We start from the raw sequence: 22,243 nt of genomic DNA on the forward strand, positions 1-22,243 counted from the left end.
CAGGCACAGCTGGGGGCCGGCGGAGCTCACGGGCGCGTCACTGCAACTCCCCCTGGCTTCTGCTCCGCGGCTGCTGGGCGAGCCCTCATCTGGGACTCTCCTCAGCTCTTACTGGAACAGTGGCGCGGCTGCCCCTCTGTTGGTCTTCCATGGTCTCTTGTGTTCTGGGGGCCTCTGGATGTCTGGAGTTTTGATCTCCTCCATACCCGCTTCACACCCTGGAGGACAGGGCTGTGGCTCCCCACACTCCCTAGCAGATCATTACATGGAGAAACCTTTGGAATGCAAGCATGCTGATCCACACAGGTATGCACACAGGTGTACACATGGGTATTCACAGACGCGGACTAAAGCTTTCTTGGCTGCTGCCTCAAAGCACACTGTGCGCTGTCTATCTTGCGTGCTGCACAATATCGTTTATTATTTAGTAACTATTGATATCTATGACTAGCTAGTTTATTGTGATGGTGCTTTGTTTTCTCTATTATTATGTTGCTCTTTGTTGTTTGCTGTCTCCTCTGTTTGTTTGTTTTTTGTTTGTTTTTTTTTTCTCCATACAGGTGACCCAGGAGTTATTTTTTATTTTTTTTTTTCTTTCTCTCTTCCCCCCCCCTTCTCACCGTCTCTTCTCCCCTTTGGTTTTCTTTCTTTCTCTCCCCCTCTTTCTCTCATTCATTCCCCCTGTCCTATTTATTAAAAAAAAAAAAAAAAAAAAAAAAAAAAAATGACAAAGGATGAACTGAAGCTCTGCCATCACGTAATGTCGCATACTGCTGTTTCTGATGTCATTTAGAAAAAAAAAAAAAAAAAAAAGAGATCCAGCCTATGGCTCTTCAATGGGGTGTCACAGGGTCCCCAGGAAAAAAAAATTGTAAATGTAAAATAATAAAATAAATATTCTTCTGTAACAATAACAAAGTATAACATAAATTATTCTGTAGCAACTACACAAGAATATCCAGTAATGTCCCTGCCTACAATTAAACACATTCACTTACCGAAAATTGGGGCCATCTGCTGTGGCAAATGGGTTCAAGCCTTTTACCACTTTTAGTCACTGCTGGGTGACATTCGTCTATCCCGGCCTGAAAGGAGACGCTAACGGTAGACTGCAGCGAGAACTGCCAGCATCTGAGCCAGACTCTGTCTGTCTCTCTCATCATGGTCACCTAAACGCACAGTAATGGCAGGTTTTGTACGTGCAGATCGCGCTAACATAATATGCACTGTTAGTTGATTATTTACCTGCCGCATTAGCGGGAGAGGACATGCAAATGTTACCGCTGCTGCTGGGTTGAAATTCACGAGTCCGGAGCGGAATTAAAAACACGACATTCATTTAAGGTCATCGCGTGTTTTGTGAGCAAATGCTTTTGCATATTTGTAGTGTTTCCTCCCTTAAATGAAGTATCTACTTTGCAAGTATTGCAAGTTGCCCTGTTGTCATCCGTTCTCGTAAAGTATAATCAAACTTTTGAGCGTTTGAGCCGCCGTGTTTCCTGCCAGGTAAATGACGCTCCGCAACGTGGTGACGTCATTCGGGGCGACTGGAATCGATAAGGGAATCGTTTGCAAAAATGGCAAACAATTCCAAGGAACTGAAACAGTGGGAACCGGTTCTCAACAAGAACCGGTTTTCGATACCCATCCCTAGGTGTCACAGACTCAAGAAAGGGAAGTGTCAAATTAGAGATCATGTGGATGAGATTTCAAATATTTTGGATTGGGGTGGGTGGAGTATTGGAATTGAGTCAATTATCAGATCCATACATTAGCTTTTTCCTCTTCTTTAAGTTCAGTAAATTGCTCCTGTTCATCAGAAAGGAGACATGTCTGTGAAAACTCCTCTCTTATGCTGGTACACTTTGATCCATCCCCCGCCTTCCTGCTCTGCTGTGTTTAGTTGTCATGGTCATATGACTCAGCGGCACTGAGCACAGGCATGCAGGCAGCAGTACTCTACAGCTGTAAATGAAAACACTGCAAACAATGATGCGTGCTGGGAAGTAATTCTCTACTGTGGCAAAACCACCAACTTGTTGTTACAGGCTAATAGAAACAAAGTTGATAAAGATACAGTTTGATGGATTCTTTGCTGCTGGTTTTCTGTTATATGTCTGTTTTAGTTTCATTAAAAAGGAAAAGAGAAAAAACATTCCTCTTGCACCTGGTCAGGTCCAAAGACTGGACAGAAAGTAAGTGAAAAAGTGCCCCAAGAAATTGCAAAACTCCATTCTTGTCCATATACTGTGCATCTAATTGTTTACTGAAATGTGACTTTTCTTGATTTTTAGTTTGACCAAATAGCATCTCTGTTGCATTTAAACCTTGACAGAGCAAACACCAGTGTAGATTATTCCAGAAGTAGTGACACAGCAAAGCAAACAGCAACCGTCACAGAAAAAGAAGAGAGTCTGTCTGCCTGGTTAAACACCAGCTTTCTGTGTCTCTGTATCACTCTCCCACTTATTGTAGAACACACTCACTTACTCTCTATCAAACACAGTTTTCCTACTCCCACTGCAGACACACATCTGCGCAGGATTATCAGATTAGCAGCTGGAGATTTGGCTTCCCTGATAAGGCCTGTGTGTGGGATCGAGAGTAAATTGAGGGTGCTTGGCTGGTGCCACTGTACAGACCAGACAGTACTGCTTTCTGTGCTTGTAAAAAATTCCCTCCCCACCTGCAGTGTAGTGCTGCCACATCATTGCCACCACAGTCACTTTCTTTCATCCAGGCTTCTTTCCAGACCCCTTTCTTCACCAGTCACTGCTAGCTTCCTCATTGCACTCTCTCTGGCTGCAGCATTCCCACACAGATACACATGTACATACACACTCCACAATCCCATCTCACAGTGGTAAATTACAACTGGCATGTAGGTCTTCTCACTCTAGCTGGTTGATAGAATTCAGATTCCAGAGCAGCAGATGTGATAAGCTGTGGCTGCATAGGGAAACGGTTGGTGGCCACTCTGACATGTTATTGTTACTCTCACATATACACAGATGTGTGTTATTTGTCAGTTGTGAGGACTTCTTTTTCTAACAGCATTTAAAACATTTTTTAAAAATATAAAACTACTTACATAGATTGAATGGAAAGGCCTCCCTTTCCTCCTCCTTTTTCCTCCTTCTTCCCCTTCCCTTACTTCTTTCCAATTTTTCTCGCTATTTGCATGTAACTAAATAAAGAAGTATCAGAAACATTTCCACTTTTGTAAGGTTAATACATTTTCAGGTGGAACTGGGGCAAAGTCTAATGAAATCTAAGATTAGCTGCAGACTGTAAGTGACTTTGTAACTGCAGCAAGCAATTTAGTCTTAAAATTTATTTAAGAATATCTTTTTCAAGTTTAGAGAACTAAAATTATTAAGTCCTCCTTCCAAATAAACACTTTTGCTATTGTTTCTCAAATAGGATGGATTTATACAGAGGGCCACTAGAGTCACTTACAATAGTCCTTTAGGAGACTGTTTTTTGTGCAGGAGTGACCAAAAGGAAAAGAACAGAAGAGTGGGTTGGATATCAGCATATTATTAGAGTCATAGTAGATTTAGATTTAGTATACAAACTAAATGTTAAAGTAATCTTCCGCTGGTTATCCAGACAGCTAAATATTTGTATTTATTGTGAAAGGACAAATCCTTGACCTTACTTTGAACCAATCTCTTCACCAAAGAAGCGTTATTCTAATTGTGGTAGTAATCTGTTATCAGATTTGATACCTCCTTGTATTTTCTTTTACTCATCACCAGCAGGTTGCAAGATGTTCCCATTATTCATCATAAAATCTAATATGAGGATTTGCTTCAAGGGCCAAATTCAACTATCTAAATCTTCAACCAACCTTCTGTTTAACAAACTTTCTTAGCTAATTGTTTTGCATTCCAGCCAATTTTGAAAATGTATTTGTTTGTGGTATGAGTAGTGATTCTTGCAAAATGTGGATGTCCACATAGATGAGAGATGCCGTAACTTGGAATAAGCTTGTGTAATTCATCCAGATAAGCTAAAAAGTACAAAAGGCAAATTGATACAGCTGGTTGAACAGATGTACAGGGTGGGCCATTTATATGGATACACCGTAATAACATGGGAATGGTTGGTGATATTAAAGTCCTGTTTGTGGCACATTAGTATATGTGAGGGGGCAAACTCATCAAGATGGGTGGTGACCATGGGGGCCATTTAGATGTTGGCCATCTTGGATACAACTTTTGTTTTTTCAATAGGAAGAGGGCCATGTGACACATCAAACTTATTGGTAATGTCACAAGAAAAACAATGGTGTGCTTGGTTTCAACATAACTTTATTCTTTCATGAGTTATTTAAAAGTTTCTCTTTGTTCACAGCCATTGACATGTTGAAGAGGTTAACACGTGAGGAGCGGATCAAAATTGTGTTGATATCTGGTGAACGCGGTAACCAGGTCATTGCAGCAGATTTCAATGCAAGACACCCTACGAGACCACCCACCTCCCATGCTAAAGTTAGCAAACTGCTTGCTAAGTTTCATGAAACTGGTTCAGTGTTGGATTTGCCAAAATGTGGACGCAAGAAAACTGTCACTAATGAAGAAACATCAGTGGCTGTCCTAGCTTCATTCAGCAAGAGCCCACAGCGTAGCACTCGCCGCATGTCACTGGAGAGTGGCATTAGTCGAACATCCCTTCGGCGGATATTAGCTACTCACAAATGGCACCCTTAGAACACCACATTATGGGTGCCAGGTCCGAGCATTCCTAGATGAAAAGTTTCCTGGAAAGTGGATTGGTCGTCGTGGGCCAGTTGAATGGCCCCCAAGGTCTCCCGATCTGACCCCCTTACACTTTTATCTTTTAGGTCATCTGAAGGCAATTGTCAATGGTGTGAAGATATGAGATGTGCAGCACCTGAAACTACGGATACTGGATCTTAAATATGATCAACCTATCTCTAATGATCGGCTATGTACCACAGGCCTTCAAGATGGCTGTAGTTAAACCTTTACTCAAAAAGCCATCTCTAGACCCAGCAGTCTTAGCTAATTATAGGCCAATCTCCAACCTTCCTTTCATATCAAAAATCCTTGAAAGAGTAGTTGTCAAACAGCTAACAGATCATCTGCAGAGGAATGGTTTATTTGAAGAGTTTCAGTCAGGTTTCAGAGCTCATCACAGCACAGAAACAGCTTTAGTGAAGGTTACAAATGATCTTCTTATGGCCTCTGACAGTGGACTCATCTCTGTGCTTGTCCTGCTAGACCTTAGTGCAGCATTCGATACTGTTGACCATAATATCCTATTAGAGCGATTAGAACATGCTGTAGGTATTACAGGTACTGCGCTGCAGTGGTTTGTATCATATCTATCTAATAGACTCCAATTTGTGCATGTAAATGGAGAGTCCTCTTCACACACTGAGGTTAATTATGGAGTTCCACAGGGTTCAGTGCTAGGACCAATTCTGTTTACATTATACATGCTTCCCTTAAGCAGCATCATTAGAAGACATAGCATACATTTTCACTGCTATGCAGATGACACCCAGCTCTATCTGTCCATGAAGCCAGATGACACACACCAATTAGTTAAACTGCAGGAATGTCTTAAAGACATAAAGACCTGGATGGCCGCTAACTTTCTGCTTCTTAATTCAGATAAAACTGAGGTTATTGTACTCGGCCCTGAAAATCTTAGAAATATGGTATCTAACCAGATTCTTACTCTGGATGGCATTACCTTGGCCTCCAGTAACGCGGTGAGGAACCTTGGAGTCATTTTTGACCAGGACATGTCCTTCAACGCACATATTAAACAAATATGTAAGACTGCTTTCTTCCATTTGCGCAACATCTCTAAAATTAGAAATATCCTGTCTCAGAGTGATGCTGAAAAACTAGTTCATGCATTTATTACTTCCAGGCTGGACTACTGTAATTCATTATTATCAGGATGTCCAAAAAACTCGCTGAAAAGCCTTCAGCTAATCCAAAATGCTGCAGCAAGAGTCCTGACAGGGACTAGAAAGAGAGAGCATATTTCTCCTGTTTTGGCTTCCCTTCACTGGCTTCCTGTTAAATCCAGAATTGAATTCAAAATCCTGCTCCTCACATACAAGGTCTTAAATAATCAGGCCCCATCTTATCTTAATGACCTTGTAGTACCATATCACCCTATTAGAGCGCTTCGCTCTCGCTCTGCAGGCCTACTTGTTGTTCCTAGAGTATTTAAAAGTAGAATGGGAGGGAGAGCCTTCAGTTTTCAGGCCCCTCTTCTGTGGAACTAGCTTCCAGTTTGGATTCGGGAGACAGACACTATCTCTACTTTTAAGATTAGGCTTAAAACTTTCCTTTTTGCTAAAGCATATAGTTAGGGCTGGACCAGGTGACCCTGAATCCTCCCTTAGTTATGCTGCAATAGATGTAGGCTGCCGGGGGATTCCCATGATGCATTGAGTTTTTCCTTTCCAGTCACCTTCGTCACTCACTATGTATTAATAGACCTCTCTGCATTGAATCATATCTGTTATTAACCTCTGTCTCTCTTCCACAGCATGTCTTTATCCTGTCTTCCTTCTCTCACCCCAACCGGTCGCAGCAGATGGCCGCCCCTCCCTGAGCCTGGTTCTGCCGGAGGTTTCTTCCTGTTAAGAGGGAGTTTTTCCTTCCCACTGTCGCCAAAGTGCTTGCTCATAGGGGGTCATATGATTGTTGGGTTTTTCTCTGTATCTATGAAGCGCCTTGAGGCGAATTTTGTTGTGATTTGGCGCTATATAAATAAAATTGAATTGAATTGAATTGAATTGGATGCCTGTGCTGGCATTTCTCCTGCGGTGTTGCTATCAGTGTGTGAAGAGTGGGAGAAGAGGGTTGCATTGACAATCCAACACAATGGGCAGCACATTGAACACATGTTATAAGTGGTCAGAAACTTGTAAATAACTCATGAAAGAATAAAGTTACGTTGAAACCAAGCACACCATTGCTTTTCTTGTGACATTACAAATAAGTTTGATGTGTCACATGGCCCTCTTCCTAATGAAAAAACAAAAGTTGTATCCAAGATGGCCGACTTCTAAATGGCCACCATGGTCACCACCCATCTTGAGGAGTTTGCCCCCTCACATATACTAATGTGCCACAAACAGGACTTTAATATCACCAACCATTCCCATTTTATTACGGTGTATCCATATAAATAGCCCACACTGTAGTTTTCCCAGTGCGAGAGCTGTAGTTTGAGTAAGGTTTAGATGTTGTGTTCTAACACTTTCAACAGTAATCTCCAAACTAACTTAAAATTAGATTAGGCCCCTGGTATAATTATGACTATAGACTAATGGGATCCAATGCTCACAAGTAGTAGAAGTATAAATTGTTCTAACACAAAATCGATACAAAGTTATGCATCTAAAAATAATCCACAGGGCCTGTTTTAAATCCTCGCGTAGTGATGAAAATTAATCACACGTCATCACATTTTTTTAGCATGGTTGTCATGTAGAGGGCACATAAACGTAAGGTGGATATAATTTAGTCATATACTGTAAAGAAAGAATCAAATATTTTTTAGAAATCTGTGTACTGTCTGTGAAAATGGCAAACCATAACTCTGCAGTAATTATAGGGTTTTCTATCAAACAAACAGATTGTTTTAGTCAACTGGAACCAATATAGACCAAATTGTTTCAAAATGTATAAATTGGTTTGTGGATTTGTTATCACTGAAACATGCTACTGCAGCTCTAGAAGATGTAACATTTTTACAAATTGTATTAATAAATATCTTTTTTTTAACTGCAGGAAGATGTTGAGAACATTATGTGACTTTAATTTATTTATCCAAAAAGATTTGAAAACTAGATGTGAAAAATGTTGGGTAGAGATTCAAGCAAAAACGCACCGCAGGTGCCACATGGTTTCAACAGCTACATCAACTCAGAGGAGAAGGGAGTGATTGCAGGCATCCTTTGTGACATGGCTTTTTCTCAGATGGCATATGGCCAGCCAGTAGAAACATGTGTTATTGTCAGGAATACACCAAAGGCCCCAACCCTGTGATTTCATTGCCTTCTGTAAATTTGTAAGCTTCCTGAAGGCTGCATTTTCTCTGAAGGTAATGTGTGATTAACTGCACTGGTCGCAATTTATAACAAAAGGTTTAGCTTGGGGAAGCAGAATCACTGATGATGTTCTGTTGTCGTCCCTGGTAGAATTCAGGTGTTAATATTACTTTGGCTTGGAGCCAGTATTAGGTTGCCTCATGTTGTTTTGAAATTTTCTAGTAATTGGTGACCTGGGAATTTCATTATTGCTTCTGCAATTTTGGTACTGCCTCTGCTAAAGAATTCATTATTGAATTTTTTAAACTTTCAAGATTCCATTCATACATGTTCAGCAAGCTGAAATCCCACTTTAGAATCACCCCCAGAGAGTAGAAACAAAATGCACAGGGTAAACAAAAGAAGGAGAACGGTGATGAGTTTGATAACTAAACAAATGCACTGTTTTCAAACAGTTCAGTTTTACTGCTCAAATATCTGCAAGTGAACCTCTGCATTTAATTTACCTTGACTTCCTAAAATCCACCAGCACCACCAAACCATTTTGGATACAGTTAGGCTTCATTTTAGCCACATGAAACTAGAATATGTTACCTTTTAAATTCAAAAATCTAAAAATTTAATGTACAGTTGCAAGTGACCTCACTTGGGTTTATTTTTTGCCACATGCTAACCAGGCAATTCTTTTAGAAATCACAAGATGTTATATATGTTTTTTTTTTAATGTTCCACACATACTGCAACTTTTCTTTTACAAGCTTTTACTTTTAGGTGTTCCAAACAGACAGAAATTCTATAAGACAGGATAAGATGTTAACCAAAGCTAAACCCTACCCCCAACACTAGAGATACCAACGTTTGGTTGGATGTTAAGAGGTTTAAAAAACAGGTCACAATTATACTAGTACCAGACAACCTTTTAACTCCTTGTCCCAATATTGGACACTAAGCTTTAATCTAAATCTCTAATCCAAAATTTTGATGGTACAAAGTTATCTGATGTGGAAACAGTTAGAGGGGTTAAGTCAGGCAAGTCACTGCCTTGCTAACATGCGTATACTTTACCATTTTGCTTTCAAGGTGTTTCAATGTTCTTTGTGGAAGAGAGACACAGGCTTCTTCAAATTTAAGGCTACATATATGCAAAATGCAAAAAGATGCAAAACAGAGCAAGGCCTACCAGTTGCCAATTTATGTTAAGTTTTCTTTATTGTGCTGGGCCATTGTCATATTACAGTGGAAAAGTAATTTCTTACTCTTAATCAGTGTTGGGACTAACGCATTATTAAGTAACGCGTTACAGTAACTACGTTATTATTGTGGTAACGAGCACGGTAACTAGTTATTATGCCAAAATCAGGAACGCGTTACTCGTTACTGGGATTTAGATAGGCTCGTTATTCGTTACTTCGTGTGGTGGCTATCGCGGAGTTTCCACAGATTCAGTAACATTAGCAAGTGGTGGAGGCCAGCAGGTGGATGAAGGAAAGGGGACGCAGAAGGAAAAGAGACCCGAGGCGGCTGCCGGTCCAAGTGTGAACTGAACTTCAGGTAAGAAGTTATGACCTGCAGTCTCTCTGGGTCAGATATGAGCCAAGTTTAGGTGGAGTTTATTTTCGTTATTCTGACTTTTTCCGTACTGCGTGCTAGCTAGCATGACGGAGTTTCTATACAGCTGGGTGGGTGCTATGAAGTTAATGATGTTGAACTTTATTTTGTTCATAAGTTATTAGAGTTGCCAACCATCCCGTCTGGTATTCAGAGAAAATATTACGCGTTTCTTATTGAGGTGAAAGGGAACAGTTTGTCCCGTAATTTAGCTACAATGAAAAAGACACAAAGCTGGAGTTATTCTGTGTCTTTGCTGCACAGCTGCCTCTTCTTCTCTCATTCTCCCCCCTCCCTCTCCCGTTTCTACTTCAATCATGAAAACTGATCAATGATCAGCTGATCGGCTCTCTTGTTTGTTTATCGCCCACTTTGCGCCGAAAGAGGAAACCAGCGGATGTCGCGCTAAACAACAGCAGCACGTTTAAGCTTGATCAGCTGTTGTTAGAATTTATTTAATATTAATTTCTAGTATCAGCTGATGTTTGCTGGAGCCACAGCTGCAAAAAAGCTGCTGGTCATGATATGGTTTGGTTATCTGGTGAGAGGGAAACATGAAGATGAAACCAGGAGATGTCCTTACTGAATCATCAGAGCTGAACAGGTGATGGAGAAACAGGTTTATCTTTTAGGTGACATGAATGAGTTGAAGGGAAGTTATGAACTGTTTCTGAGAGACAAATAACCCCAGGATCCTTTTTTAGGTAGCTGACAGCTGGTAACTGTGCAGAGGCGGGTCTAGCAAAGTGTTGCCAGGGGGGCAGGTAGGGCATTAACAGGGAAAGGGGGGCACAAAGAAATACTTTTCTTTCTTATTCTCATTTAAAATGTCTAGCTTTTAAAAAATAATTATCTGAATCTTACAACAAACGATTGATAGATTGATGCATATATACCATCAAAACAGTGTACATCACTGTCACAACAGTGTTTATTTTCATTCAAAGGCTTTATGATTTTTCCTATAATGGTGGGCCGGTCTCTAGTCAAATTCCCCGGGACGATTTTTTTGTCCCAGTCCAGCCCTGTATGCAACTCATCTGCAGTCTGGTGTTACCTACATCTTCCTATTCAGAAGGCAGAATTTCCGAGTTCTGAGTACAATCGAAAGCACCACGACTGCAGTTTTTGTGTTGGATGTAAAAGGCGCACATGACGCTGTGACGTAGGCTAGAATCATGGCAGCAGTCAATGACGGTCCAGGCGTGGGATTTCTCTCGTGGAAATATGCACATTATCTTTTTCTTTCTATTGGTAGGTGGCACAGTGCACTTGTGGCAAGTAAGCAAGCTAGAAGACTGGCAAAGTTATGGAAGCAACACATTCTCGGAGGGCGCTCTCTGCACCGGGGCTGTTATTGACCATGGCTGCTGGGTCTCTGGGGTCCTCTTAGCCTGGTTGGGGGGCTCCTTGGCCTCCCTCCTGCTGTGTGCCCAGCCCGGAGGCTGCGGTCTGTGACCGGCTCCCGGTGCAGATGGCTCTCTGTTATAATGTTTCCTCACTTGGCTCATGCGAGCCCAGCCCAATTTTTACTCTTTAAGTGTGCGCGTGTGTGTATGTGTGTGTGGGTGGGGGTGGGGGGATATATGTGTATTGAGAGTGTGGGGAGTGCGTTGGAGGGTGGGGTGGGCTGCTTTTAACTATGTAAAGCACTTTGTGCTACATTTTTTCTGTATGAAAAGTGCTTTATAAATAAAGATTGATTGATTGATTGATTAACAAGAGAATTCTGAGTAAAATCAAAGTTACTTTCCCTAGTAACTAGTTACTTTGAAAGTAACGAGTAACTTGAAGTAACTGAGTTACTTTTGAGAGAAGTAACTAGTAATGTAACTAAGTTACTATTTTAAAGTAACTTACCCAACACTGCTCTTAATAGATAAAGAACAGCAGACACAAGTATGAGTCCTCCTCACATATATCTTTTTTTGGAGCAAAAAGATCAATGCTGCAAAATGAAACATATCACAAGAACTCTTCTGCATATCTGCTGTTTGCTATAAAAAGTGAACTGTGTAAAAGCACACACAACAAATCTTGTTAGATCCTGCAACACAATGTAGCAACACACAAATCAATACTACTCTTTTTGTAATATCTCAAAAAGCTTAATTAATTTCTATATGTGGTTAGTGTGCATGATTTGGTGATTAAAGAAAAGAAAACATGGCGTAAAAGCAATGTGGTTATTTTCATAATGATGGACAGTTTAGTTAATATTTGTTAGAATAAGAGTTATATCTTCTGAGTTATATCTTATCAAAACAGCTGAAACTAGAACTAGATCACTCTATAACTAATGTGGGTTATCATACTCCCTCCAGAAGTATTTTACCTATACAATGCACTTCTGTTACATAAAACCTGAATGACCCACCAGGCAAAAAAGACTGCCCTCAGGGCTCCAGACCTAAAGGTTTATACTGGTCTAAAACCTCGGATCTGATAAAAGTGGACCCATAAAAAACTTACAGGAGCATTGTCTCCAATTTTCAATACAACTGGATAATCAGAGCAATTTCAACATGCCAAAGGACTTCCAACACCACTTCATCTTATCTGTGTTACTTAAAGAAGGACCAAACAGCAGATGTGTCAACATGTTTACCCCTTTGGGATTGCTGTTACATTCAAGTTGTATCCGAACAAAAGCAACCCATAGCCCTCCTACCCATGACTATGATTTCACTTTTGTTACATCAATTTTTGTGGAGCTGCTATAAAAAACAGAGAGCTCACACCTGAACGCTGATGACACCTAAACAAGATGGGGCCTGTGCTTGGCTTGACTTCTGCCTGTATGCAATCTACTATTGTATTTTATGATATTTTATCAGCCCTATTCTTTAATTTATGTACCTATGCTGCTCTGATTTATGACTGTTCTTCCGTACTCCACATCAAAGAGTCTGTGGAACACCTTTATGATGATTGGGACAGTTATAAGAAAACTTTCCCCCCACCATTTGGGTGCTCCTTTTCCTCACCGGATTACTTCTTGCTCCTTACGAAATGTGCCTCAGGCAATCCTAAGAAGAAATTGAGGAAAAGAGGCTGTAGGGCCGACATCCAAGTGCACATTAGACAATCTGGAGGCATCCCCGGTTTTTGCTGCCGGTTACCCTTCCAGATTTGGTTGTAAATGCATACTCACAGCCACTACAGGCTGGGTCTTTCTCATCTGATGCTCTGATTTGTGTCGATTACTGTGTCCTCGCAGTTTGCATTGCAAAACCAGTGGCTGGTCTCACTGGTTCGGTGGCGCAACTGTAGACCACGTGATTGGACAAGGTGTTTGTTGTCAGTTCCACTTCGACAAGCTGATGAGAAACCGGTGCTGCCAGCATTTATTCGGATTGCCCTTTTGAACACCTGCTCCATCTCAAACAAATCCTTCTCCCTGAATGAGCTTTTCACAAGAAAAAACCTGCATTTTCTGTTTCTCATGGCAACATGACAGATGGTGAGTTCATTCACCCTAAACAAACTTTTTAGGTGCTCCTATCTGGGTGCCCCCAGTTTAGGTCACCGTGGTGGAGGACTTGCTAGATAGTTACGCATGCAGAGGTATGCAAACTGAAAACTATTGATCTTTTGAGTCACAAACAATTAAGGTTGGCTATACGAAAATGGTTTATTGGTAAATGGCCTGTATTTGTATAGCGCTTTACTAGTCCCTAAGGACCCCAAAGCACTTTACACATCCAGTCACCCTCCCATTCACACACTGGTGACGGCAAGCTACATTGTAGCCACAACCACCCTGGGGCGCACTGACAGAGGCGAGGCTGTCGGACACTGGCGCCACCGGGCCCTCTGACCACCACCAGTAGGCAACGGGTGAAGTGTCTCGCCCAAGGACACACGATTGTGTTTTAATTTATCGCCCTCCTGGCACTGCTACTCTGTTCTTGATTTTACAGACTTCTTATCTTCTATTATCAACCTGGAGAAAGCTTTGCTTCTTGGGGATTTTAACATTCAACTGAGACCACTGCTGAGAGGTTCTCTGTCATGTGTGACAGTTCTCTACATTCTATTGGAAATGATGTAAATACTCTTATCCAGTCCTTTAATAGAGAATGCTCATCCATTTTGGATCAAGTGGCACCTATTAAAACAAGCTCCATCTCACAAGAGAAGACATACCCTTGGATAAACAAGTCTACATTAAACCTAAGGAGAACACATGCCATAAAACAGAATGACAATAGAAGAAAACTAAACTTAAAGTACACAGGCTTCATCATTCACATCTTCTTAAATGATACAGTGAAAAATGTAAGATCAGAATATTTTTCTAGACTCATATAAAAAAAACAAGAGAAATCCCAAGAGCTTTTTGACAAAATCAGTGCCATTGTGTTCCCAGATATGGTACCTCTAAACAGGGGCGTCACTAGGTTTTAACGACAGGGGTGGGCTTAGCCCCCAAGAGAAGCACACGATATGAACGAACATAGTGCATGAGCACAAAATTTCACAAACAGAAAACAAAGACTGAGGAATTGCTTTTCAAAGTTTTGGACAGATTAAACATCTTAGGCCACAAATAAATTTTCAGTGCGTGAATTCATTTTCTTCTGTTTGTGCCTTAGCTTGGCACCTGGTTCAGGGATACCGTAGGTGTTGCAAAGGGGCCTTGGTTTTCTCATACAGCTCTGTGGCAAATGCATCTGAGTGTTTGCCCTTAAGTGTGTCACACACAATTTGTTTGCAGATAAAAGCTTCTGCCAGGTCTAAAGTCTCTTTCTGCAGGAACTTGTGGAGTCATTCGGTTACAGACAGAAGTGTGAAACATCAGTAGTGCACAGACTGCTGAGAACTTGTAGAGCTTTGCTCTGAGACCAACAGCTATGGGGGATCCAATGGCAGATAGCAGGCACTCCAAAATGGCAGACAATGTCTCAAGAACTGCACTAACTGATAGCAACTGACATGCCCAGCGAGTGTTTGAAAGTTGCACAAGCTCAGTTTTTGTCAATCCAAGCTTTGACTGAGCCTCCATGAACTTATGATGATTGACTAGGGAGATGCTGAAGAAAGAATACACACACTCCAACAAGCTGAAAAGCTCCACAGCCTCTGGGACAGCCTTGCAAGTATTGCACAAAACCAGGTTGATTTGATGACCATAACAATGCACATAGCCTCAGGATGGAGCGTTCTGAAATGTGCTTGTACACCTCCAGTGGAGCCACTCATAACATCATATGTTTGTGCTACACACTTAAGCTCTGCAAGACCATTGTTTTGGATCTGCTACTGAAGCTCATTTGCAATGGACTGGGCATCAAATATTTTTATCTCTGCAAGTGCAAGGAAACACTCCTTCCCTGCCCCCTCTGACACATACCTAACACAAACAGCTAACTGCCCTGCCTTTTCATCCCTTGCCTCATCTGCCACGATGGCACAGATACAATGACACTAGTAACCAGTGTTGGGCAAGTTACGTTGAAAAAGTAATTAATTATATTTACTAGTTACTTCTTCAAAAAAGTAACTGAGTTACAATATTCTAAAAGTAATTAATTACTTGAAAAGTAACTATTGCGTTACTTTAAGAAAAACGTTTAACCCTCTGGGGTCCAGGGTATAATTGGCCATTTTTAACTACTTTTGATTTTCCCTCCACATTTTACCTTTAAAAACTATTTACTTGCCCTGTTTGGTATCATTTTCAGCACAACCTCACGTGTCTGAATTTACAGTTATGTTTTCATTTTGACATACTGTATTAAGACAATTGATCTAAAATCAGACAAAAAACATAAAATCAGAGTAGAAAAAGTTATATTTTTTTACTGTAACAACCACAAACATGTTTAATGAATCATATTTCATAACTTTAAATGCAAATATAAATTGTCAATTTTAAAATCCTATGCACATGTTCTGCAAACAACAAAGTTTGCATCCATTTACCTTTTACCTTGATTTTTTTAAATAACCATTTCAAACTATTTACAGAACAATCAGCTGTTCTGCATTCAACGAGATGCCACACAAATTATTATTATTATTATTATTTTTTTTTTTGTCCCGTTTGGATCTTTAGCCATCAGAATTGTTGTCTTAAGGCCAAGAAAGATGCCAAGCGGATTTATTTTACCAAGTGGATCATCATGGCCTTGCCATATTGGTCCATTTGATTGACCTTTATTATAATTATGTATTTATTTTATTTTCGGTTGCTACAAACGGGACAGACATGACTGGGGGATAGGACAGGGAGAAAGAATGAAAGAAAGAGAGGGAGAGAGAGAAAAACAGAGGGGAGAAGAGACGGTGAGAAAGGGGGGAAGGAAGAAAGAAAAACAAACAAAACACCTGGATCACCTGTATGGAGAAAAAAAAACAGAAGAGAAAGCAAACAAAAAAGAGCAACATAATAAATACAGCACCATCACAATAAACTAGCTAGCAGTAGATACTAAATATTAAACGCTATTGTGCAGCACGCAAGATAGACAGCGCACAATGTGCTTTGAGGCAGCAGCCAAGAAAGGTGTAGTCCATGTCTGTGAACACCCATGTGTACACCTGTGTGCATACCTGTGTGGATCAGCACGCTTGTATTCCAAAGGTTTCTCCATGTAACGATCTGCTAGGGAGTGTGGGGAGCCATAGCCCCGTCCCCCAGGGCATGAAGCAGGTATGGAGGAGATCCAGGCCCCAGACATCCAGAGGCCCCAGAGTACGAGGACCCGAGGAGACCACCAAAAAGGGGGGCAACCGTGCCACCCTCCTGGGAAGAGCTGAGTAGAGCCCCAAACGAGAGGTCACCCAGCAGCTACGGAGCAGAGGCCAGAGGGGGTTGCAGTGGCGTGCCCGCGGGCTCTGCCGGCAGCCAGCTGTGCCAGAGAGGACCCCCGAGACCAGAGGCCTGAGGGCACCCCACCCCCCGGAAGGGGCCCAGCCGGGCCACAGGCGCCAGACATTCTAAACCCTTGTTTAGACCAGGAGTGAACCGGTACATACATGAGCGCCCAGCCCCAGTCGACAAGAACCACCAACACACCAACGTCTGAGGGCATCAGCCACCGGCAGGGAGTGAGGTGAGGGGAGATAGGCCTCCGTACTTTGGAGGGCCTGAGATGTACCCAGAGAGGTTGAGTCTAAGACCCAACCTGACATATAGACACAGACGAACAGGCGCACGCAGACACAAACGTGCATTCCCACCCCCATATACACACAAATTATTTTTGTCACTCCAAAAACATAATTTCTGTCCACTATAAAGGAGAACATCATAGCCTGATACCTGCAGGTCTGACAGTAGCAGGTGTATCACTCCTTTTTCTACCTGGAGACAGCAGTCGCCTCATTGTTCTGACACACAACACAAAACTATCCACAACACTACACACTAACTACACAAGACAACACATTAACTTCACACCTCAAACACGCTAAACGTCACAAATCTCTCACATCTCAAAACTCGCTCTCTCTCTTTTTCTGCTGTCTCTCTCTGGCTCTCTCTCTCGCTGTCACTCCTAAAACTTCCCCTGTTTGTTTCCTGATGCATCTTATCATCTTTTTTGCTGATGACATTCAGCTATACTACCCAATCAGAGCGGAGAGCTTATGATCTTCAGAAGACTTAAATGACTGTTTAACAGACATTAAGCAATGGTTGAACAACAATTACTTACAGCTAAACCCAGACAAAACTGAACCTTTGATTGTGTCACCGGACAGTGTAATGTCTGGCTTTCAACAGTGACTGGGTGATTTAGGTTCCTCACAGAAGCATAACCTCAGAAATCTAGGTGTTATTTTTGATGAAGTTTTTTCTTTAGAGCAAAACTTAAATCAAATGGTAAGAATTTGCTTTTTGGATTTGGGAAACATCTAAAAACTTAGATGTATGGTGTCAATAAGTGAACTTAAGATGATAATTCATGCTTTTGTCTCTACAAGACTCAACTATTGTAATAGTCTATTTACCTGTCTAAACAAGAAAGGGCTAGCTCATCTACAGGTTGTTCAAAACTCAGACTACTGACCCGCTTAACCCTTTAAGACCTACCATAGAACCAAGTCCGCCAGAGCTTACTTTATATTTTTATATGCTGTAGTGCCATTTTTGGGAGCATTTCAAGTTGCTATACATCAATACAACTGTTATAGCCCATATTTTAATAATACTGTATGTATGCATTAAGTCCATAGTAATGGCATTAATTGCAAAAAAAAGTGCAATAAACTACAAAAAAAATTGAAAATCGTTTTTGTTTTGTTTTTTACATACATTTCTACTTGGAGAAATTTAAGAGGCTTATCCCTCAAAACTTTAAATACAAACTAGAGAGCGAAAATTTCAGAAGAAATTTTAAGTGTGCCTATGCCGCTGCTAATCAGTGTAGTTTGCCATTCATACGGCTATAGAGAGCAAAACTCACCAGAGCACCCATTGTCCACCATGAACTATGGTAAAATCAAACACCGCTTGCGCCTCACAGATGACAGCTTACAGTTTTGTGTAAAGATGAGGGGACTTCGTACAGCCCTGATTTGCAGACGCTGTGCACAGAGGTTCATGAGCAGAAGTCCCATTGTACCACGGCAGACCCGACAATGTTTGCATGAACACGCTTTGAAGCATTACGTTATGGACCACTTTTCACACATGGGTTGGTGTACCCACACAGCCGGCTGTAGCTTTTCAACTCACAGCCCAACACACACCCAAAAAACAGCTGAGAGAGCACAGACTTTACACCCGTGGGTCCACCTCCCCTGCAGCGGCACTGCAGACCACGCCCTGCCACACACATCAAACACGTAAAATAAATATTTATGCTCTTTTGCATTCACTTTTTGTTTTTTGTTATTTTTACACAGTGTTCTGAATGATTAACAATGGTCTACAGCCAATCTTGTGTATTATTATACAAACTTTGGTTGTAAGATTCAGATAACTATTTAATAAAAGCTAAATATTTTATATGAGAGTAAGAAAGAAAAGTATATCTTTGTGTCCCCCTTTCCCTGTTAATGCCCTACCTGGCCCCCTGGCAAAAGCTTTGCTAGATCCGCCCCTGCACAGTTACCAGCTGTCAGCTACACAAAAAAGGATATTGGTGTTATTTGTCTCTCAGAAATAGTGATGGGTCGTTCGCGAACGAAATGGCTCTTAGAGCCGGCTCTTTGACGTGAACGACGCGAGCCGGCTCCTTATCGCGAGCCGTCACGTGGGTTTTTTTTCTTTCTTTCTCTCACCCTCTCTCTCGCACTTTTTTCCCGCTTCACTCTGCACGGGAGCCTTGTGCTTTAGGCTGGGCAGAGGGGGGAGGGGCGGTAGTTACACTCAGTAGCACAGGAACAGAGCCAGAGGGAGAGAGAGAGAGAAAGAGAGTCAGGGACAACAACGTCACATTAGAAAGGTATAGTAATCATCCTCAACTATTTTCGGTTGCAGATGATAAAGGATTCAGAAAGTTTATTCATGCAGGCCCATATGACAGAGAATATGCATGTTATTTTTGTTTTCATATTATAATTTATATTTAATTGTGTTGTGGTTTGCAGTGTTTTGTGTTGTTTCAATTTAAATTTGTAAAAGGAAAAAGCTGAAAATTTAAATAGTTAAAAGTTGAAATGTGAATAGTTGATTTTTGTATTATATGATTTATTTATTACATTTTATGTGGAGTGAATAAATAAAAGTATATTTACGGTGGCCCCTAGAGACAAAGCACATACAAACTTCAAATCACGTACGAACTCTGAAGCATGTACAAACTCCAAAACACGTAAAAACTCCAAAACACATAAAAACACGTACAAACTCCAAAACACGTAAAAACACGTACAAACTCCGAAGCACATAAAAACTCAGAAGCACATAAAAACTCAAAACACGTACAAAAGACAACAGAAGTGCTCCAGGATGCTGGGCGCAATGTTGAGCTTTTGTTATCTTGTGGCTACACAAGCCAGCAAGTACCAACGACCGGATTTGGTGTGTGGTAGTAACAGGTAAATGAACTTTTTTTTAAAATTATTTGAATATATATGACTGCCTGTGTATAAATACACAAACAATACACACATGCTTTCAATTGTGTAATTTAAGTGATCTAGTAGCTCTGCTTTGGAAGTTCAGTTCATGCTAGAAATGTGTTTTGGAGTTTGTACGTGTTTTGTCTCTAGGGGCCACCGCATATATTTATATATAAACATATATAAATAAAACCACTTTTTTTTACGTTAGTAATTCCTTTTGTGCATAATTTTATATTATTGTTAATAATAAATTAATTAAAGCAACAAAACAACCTGAAGAGTCGGTTCGGAGCCGAAAGAGCCGGCTCTTTTTAGTGAGCCGAACCGAAAGAGCCGGATCTCTAAAAAGAGCCGGAAATCCCATCACTACTCAGAAACAGTTCATAACTTCCCTTCAACTCATTCATGTCACCTAAAAGGTAAACCTGTTTCTCCATCACCAGTTCAGCTCTGATGATTCAGTAAGGACATCTCATGGTTTGGACCAGCCGTTTTTTCAGCTGTGACTCCAGCAAACATCAGCTGATACTAGACATTAAAATCAAATGAATTCTAACAACAGCTGATCAAGCTTAAACGTGCTGCTGTTGTTTAGTGCAATAAACAAACAAGAGAGAAAAGCCGATCATTGATCAGTTTCATGACTGAAGTTATGACAGGGGAGGCTGTCATAAAGTTCAACATCAGTAACTTAGCACGCACAGCTGTATATAAACTCTGTCGTGCTAGCTAGCACACAGTAGAGTTATTGTAAAAAGTCAGCACAACGAAAATAAACTACACCTAAACTCGGTTTATATCTGACGCAAATAGAGTGCAGTTCATAACTTCTTACCTGAAATTCAGTTCACCTCACGCTTCGACCGGCAGCCGCCTGCTTCTCCTGCCTTCGGTTTCCCTGATCCACGATTGAGCTCCGCGTTAGCCACCATCGGTTGATCGGCGGCCGCCTCGTATGTCTCTTTCCCCGCATGACCTTTCTGTCATACACCGGTGAATAGCTGCCCTCTGTTGTAGCTCCGCGTTAGCCACCACCAAACAACTCAGTTATTTTTTCCACATCGACCAGCATCATCGGCCCATATAAACGAAAAATAAGTCCAGCTAAGACAAAGACTGTTTGTGAGCGATCGGGGGTGAAAGGAGTTAGAGACGCATCACTGAAAGCCAAGCCCGGGTGCTTTTTAGCAAAGGGTCGCTAGCGGCGCTAGGTAGCTAGCCGGCTAGCAGCAACACGTAAGAGAACTTGCTAATATGGGATGTCTTGATAAAACAAGCAGATATTTGAAGTTTACACACCTACATTCTCGCCTGAAAATATCTTAAAAGTTTATTTTGTGACCTAGAAACACTAATAAAATACATATAAAACGAAATGGTGGCCACCATTGTTTCACTCGGTAGAGGCGTGCTATGAATTGTGGGATATGGAGTGTTCCACCAAGCATACACCCTTGCGGTTACCGTAAGTATTCAATGGTTCGCGCAACCTTAAAAATTCCAATGGTTCCTGAAAGCAGCGACACTGTGCGCGCCGTTGATGTTGTCATCATTACGGTAATACAAATACGGGTAGACAGGCCGTACCACTCCCGACATACCACTAGAGTGAGCCAACACACCACAAATGAAGTTTGAAATCTGTTTCTATGGTGCCAAAAGTTGAATCTTTCTCATGGACCTAGAAATGGGCCAAAATTTGCACTAAAATCTAAATATTTAAAAAACTATAAAAGTCATAAACACCAAAAGTCATAGCATACTAGTCCAGACCCAGCCGCACAAAATGATATAACATATGTAACCCTTGTGTCAAAACTGTGCGGCACATAAGCGCGGGAAAATTTTCACTAAAATATTAATATTTAAAAAACTATAAAAGTCATAAACACCAAAAGTCATAGCACACAATTCCAGATCCAGCCGCACAAAATGATATAACATATGTGAACCGTGCCTCAAAACTGTGGTTTCGCTGCAAAATTTCAGGCGGAAAAAGGAAAATAAGAATAAGAATAAGAATAATAAATCCGACGAATAGTAATAAGTGTGCCTTTTGGCATAGGCACACTTAATAAGAATAATAAATCCGACGAATAGTAATAAGTGTGCATCTGACGAATAGTAATAAGTGTGCCTCTTGGCATAGGCACACTTAATAAATCCGACGAATAGTAATAAGTGTGCCTCTTGGCATAGGCACACTTAATAATAAATCCGACGAATAGTAATAAGTGTGCCTCTTGGCATAGGCACACTTAAAAAGTTGGAAAAAATAGTTTACAACAACAGGAAATTTATTTTGAGTGTCTTCATAGTTTTATTTTTGAGATACACCAATTTTTATATACTGTAGGAAAAACAAAAAACAATCCTATGATGCAAATTTGCAAAGAAAACAGCATGTGCATCAAAATAAACTATTTTCAGCAGTGCAATTCAAGTTCTAAGCATCCCAGAAACTATTCAGAAAAGCATAAAGTCAAACATGACTTATAAAAACACCAGTATAGGCTTTTAAGGCCTAGAAGTAAAATTTTCCGTGAAAATGACGTCACTTCCGGT

At 40.9% G+C, this 22,243-nt stretch overlaps 1 protein-coding gene and 1 long non-coding RNA gene across 2 annotated transcripts in view; both read right to left on the reverse strand.

The window, feature by feature from the left end:
• The window catches only part of ca10a (carbonic anhydrase Xa), a 339,642-nt gene that overhangs the window by 309,866 nt on the left and 7,533 nt on the right, over positions 1–22,243 (reverse strand). The window lies entirely within an intron of this gene.
• Positions 621–21,761, reverse strand: LOC120736593. Its single transcript, XR_005696541.1, has 4 exons — positions 20,514–21,761; positions 16,601–16,610; positions 2,433–2,437; positions 621–633 (listed from the first exon to the last, which is right to left on the reverse strand). It is a non-coding gene; the product is annotated as an uncharacterized LOC120736593 (long non-coding RNA).

The sequence above is a fragment of the Simochromis diagramma genome, unplaced genomic scaffold (genome assembly GCF_900408965.1).
Source record: "Simochromis diagramma unplaced genomic scaffold, fSimDia1.1 OVJJ01000371.1, whole genome shotgun sequence".
In the NCBI taxonomy this organism is placed as follows: domain Eukaryota; kingdom Metazoa; phylum Chordata; class Actinopteri; order Cichliformes; family Cichlidae; genus Simochromis; species Simochromis diagramma.